At 37.6% G+C, this 4450-nt stretch overlaps 1 long non-coding RNA gene across 1 annotated transcript; it reads left to right on the top strand.

Annotated features, from left to right (window-relative positions):
- Positions 1-2248: 2248 nt before the first annotated feature.
- On the top strand, positions 2249-3441 carry LOC111739702. The gene is made up of 3 exons (XR_002780355.1): positions 2249-2612; positions 2896-3049; positions 3401-3441. It is a non-coding gene; the product is annotated as an uncharacterized LOC111739702 (long non-coding RNA).
- The last annotated feature ends 1009 nt before the right edge of the window (positions 3442-4450 follow it).

Below are 4450 nucleotides of genomic sequence, written 5' to 3'. Positions count from 1 at the left end.
CCTCTTCAACCAGAACTGAAGGGTTAGCTTCAAGGAGAACACGTGATTCATTCCATTTTGATTAATTAAATAGTATTTACTGAGAGATACCTAGATCTATAGCAAGGGGACAGGAATCTATGAAAAGCTTTTGTATTTCCTCTCTCCAGAGTGTAATAGTCCAGCAGAGCAGGACGACTATGCATGACAAATGACTATTGTCAGTAAATCTGGCATACAACAACTGAGCAAGAGCTGTTAGTCATTCGTGATCTAAATAACATTGGCTACATCTGTAAAGTATTAAGTACGAAGATATTACTCCTATTAATACTAATTCCTACGAATATAAATATATCTGGGTTCATTAATTATCAGCCAAAAGATGTGACTAATATCACTGTTCTATGTCTTTCTCTGGATAGCCTGACCCAGCTTTCTGCCATTATCCTATTAACTCTCTGTTGCTGTTTGATTTTCAATTAGCCTGACACTGAGTCCCATCTTCAGGATTACTAAACTGGATTTATTTTCCAAGCTCTTCAAGCAAAGTGGTTTTACTTCAGACTTGGTTCCGGAAGATCTGTGCCTCATCATTCTCTACACATCTGCCTTCCATTCACTGTAACAAAGTTATTTGCTGATGTCATTTCTCATTTGGCTCACAAATGCAGACCTCTGGAGCTAGTTCCTCACACTCATTGTCTTAGAATGAAAGAATTCGATTCAAGGATCTTTGTTTTGTGATGCTTCGTGCCTTTTGAGTATGAGCAGGTAGCATCGCTGCTTTCAGGGCAGTGACTACATGGGCATCAGTAGCGCTGTCTCCATTGTTTCATGCTTTTTTTTTTTTTTGGCATGTCTGCGTGCGTGCGTGCGTGTGTGTGTGTGTGTGTGTGTTTGACATTGCCTTCTCCAGTCCCTGTGAAAGTGAACTTCTAATGAGCACCTTCTGTAGATTTAAGATTTCATTCGTGAGTCCATTTTCAAGGTTTCCAGGCAGGAGTGTTCCTGGCCCAACACTTCCTACCCTGACACAGGCTCTGCTAACCGTTGGGTTTGTCCTTTGAACTCCAGTCTCATGCTGATGTCATAGTCCACCTACTTTACCTTATGTGATAATTCAGGTGGATTTCAATAGAGAGTTTGTGGTGGTCTTATTCTGTTTGTGCTATTCCTATCGTACCCTTAAACCATCCACCTACATTTATAGAACGAATATTAAGTACCTACTAGATGTTAAGCACTGTATTAGGATACGATGACATGCAAAACATGCATTGCATACATAAAATTAAAATCTAAGTTTTCTTGCTATTTGTCAACTATCAGTATGAATTATGCACTAATAAATGCTTGAGGAAGCCTAATATCTCTATAATGCCCATTTTTATAAACATTGTATATTTTGGTTGCCTTTATGTTCTGATTGGTATACTGTTGACAAATGACCTTTTTTCATTTAGACCTTCATACTTGAATACCGTGGATCTCTGTAAATTAATAACAAATATATTGTACATCTGCTCTTGTCTCTGTGTGAAGCATATGAATCAAAGTGAATCACTGTTCCATAAACTAAGTTGATTACTTTAGATGATTTCAAGGAGAGAACTGAGTTTAATCAAGTGAAACATTTTTCTAAAGGAGTAGTTACAAATTCTTATTTTATAGTTAGAGATTGAGTTTGATAATGGCAGCAGAGAGAAAAATAACTAAAAGTCTAGTTTATATCAGAAATCAGTTGTCTGGGGGGACTAACTCAGATTTCCTCAGGAACTGTAAAGTAACCTGTGAATTTTTTACTTTTATAGAAGCAAGACTAGAAAAAGTCTGTATCAAAAAAATTCTAATAGTCAAGATTAGAATTCTAAATCCTAATGAATCCCGATTCCCAGAATTCATCATGGGAATTTCTTAATCCATTTTTACAGAGATAATACCACCCTCCAGCTTATCACTGCTAATTATCAAGTGAAATAATACAAAATAAAGCAGCATTCTACTCACTGATTTATACATAACAATTTTTTTCCAAGTATTAGGAAGTGTTATGTCAGTATTGTGAAGCAATTGTTGGAAAAAAAAATGGTATAATCAGACTAATGTGCAACTTATATTTATAACAGTTTTTAACCAGAAAGGATTCTTTTTGTTATATACCTTTGAAGTACTTTCTGAAGGCCATTTCAGCTGTCTACTCTGCTCTCAGTTGGCCTCTTCACCACCAGCCAGTGAAAGCATTGGGCTTCAGACCTTCATACTTGAATACCGTGGATCTCTGTAAATTAATAACAAATATTTGCCTGTTCAGATAGTGTGGACATCTGGCCGATGACCTAAGCTAGTCAGATTGGCTCGCTCACAAAGTGGTCTAAGATGCACAGAAGCTTAGCATTAATCAGTGATGTCCTTGGAAATAAAAAAAAATACAGAGACCAGAGAATAAGGGAGGTCATTTCGGGCTATCATGGTGAAAGAACACAGAGGGATGGCTAGCAGGAAAAAGAAGAATGAACAGGGATAAGTCAGAGAGAGAAGGTACTTTGGCTCTTCATAGATTATCTTCACACCCTGTCTCTGAGTTCTGGAAGGTTCGATCAGTCCCACCGACAACCTGTTGATTTCTCCCGGTAAATCCCCCTTTATGTACTTTATGTAACGAGCACAAGTGAGTTTCTCTTTCTTGCAAATATCCCTGTGTTAGTTTTTGATAACTGGAATAATAATATCGTCTCAAACTCATCATGTGTATATAATAAACTCAAAGATGACTGAAATATAAAATTCTCATTAGCTTTCTCTTCGTACCAGCATCTGGGAGAGGGATTATAGAGTACTAGGAAATGAAGATGTCCGTATGGACTTTTATAGTATGTGAAGGAACTAAAAACACAAATATTCTTCCATGTGTAGAGCTGTGAATGAATCGAAAGCAACGTGCAGCTTATCATGCTCTCAACTGCCTGTCTCCTGCACACCCTCATAAATGTATTTCACAGAGCAGCTGGAGGAACAACTGGGACACAAGGAGATTAGTGAATACTCATCCATTTCAGCTGCTGCCAAGGTGAATCTTCCCAAATCCTGATTATGTTTATTTAAGAGAAACATCTGCCAATGAAAAGGAGATATGTTTATAGCAATGGCAGCTCCATGGCTTCTGTTCTCTGAATAAGAACACTGACACTGGCTGGATAGCTGTGTCCTTGGGGATTCTCTTTTGTTCTTTTTATTATTATTGCTACGTAATAAACTCTTTAAAGTAAACTTTTTGTGCCACTGATATTGCTGGCAGCTATAGCAATAAAAGAGCTGATTGTTGCTTTTCCTGTTGAAAAATGGCTGATGGGGACAAGGGGAGCACTCAGGAAGCAACTGAGTTTGCTAACATAAACTAAACTTGGACGTTTCTTTCCAGAGTTTAGACACTAACCAGCAATGAACCAGCTGAGAACTGTGAGAACACTGTATATTCTCACAGATGAGTTGGCCCAAATGTGAGTTGTCTTATTTTTTTTTTTAATATTCTGGAAATAGTCATAAATATGAGATTGTCCATTATCTGGGAATAGAATTGTGGAGGATAGGTAATAGGCTTAAACAGTATTTCCTGGGTATAACTGTCTCCATTTTCCTCCTCATAACGTTATTTGGAAAAAAAAAAAGAACTATTATAAAAACATAAAACTTAAGATCCTTCATGTTTCCATTCAACAAATTCTTCCCATTTTACGAAGGACACTTCTCTAGGGGAGACGAATCAGTGCCCGCATATTCCTTCCTCGGCATTTCTCATCTGTGTGAGTCAGCCAGTGCTTGGCCCTTCCTTCTATTACTGAGTCCCAGTGACAACATGTAGCTAGAGGGAAGGAAGCAAGCAGATGGAGCAGGAGTATTAGGAGGACATGTGTTAGTGTTATGTGGAGAACAATGGGCAGTGTCTAGAATACAAGTGGAATAATATTTTACTGAGCACAGACTGAACTAGAAGAAGTCCATTGAATAAATGGAGGCTTGAAGATATTGCAAGAGATTCATATTATCAAAATGAATCAACCCTAAAGTTGGGGTTAGTTAGGTTGTTACAGTTTCTAAGAAATAAGAATCTAATATGTAAACAACCCTACCGAACAAAACTGTCTAAAAGTTATATACGTGCAGCTCTATCTTTCCTGTTTTTAAAAGGACTACCTAGCACCTGTTTAAACACCCTAACACAAATGATATTACTCGTGGTTTTTCAGAACAACAAGCTAGTTTATTTTGAAAATGTAGCACGTAATTGATTTCCCAGCAGACACTTTATCTAGACAGCATCTTCAGGGAAATGAGTATACGTAAACACTCACAATGGCCCATTCAGTACCAGCTCTGCCTGCACAGAACAGGTATTTCCAGTAGTTTTCTGCCATGAATAAATACAACACCCATTGAAATACAAAGCTAGTGGGAATGACACACTGCAAAT

The sequence above is a fragment of the Pteropus vampyrus genome, unplaced genomic scaffold, assembly GCF_000151845.1.
Source record: "Pteropus vampyrus isolate Shadow unplaced genomic scaffold, Pvam_2.0 Scaffold53, whole genome shotgun sequence".
Taxonomy (NCBI): domain Eukaryota; kingdom Metazoa; phylum Chordata; class Mammalia; order Chiroptera; family Pteropodidae; genus Pteropus; species Pteropus vampyrus.
Note: the sequence above shows the minus strand (reverse complement) of the source record. Positions and strands in the feature narration are given on the sequence as shown.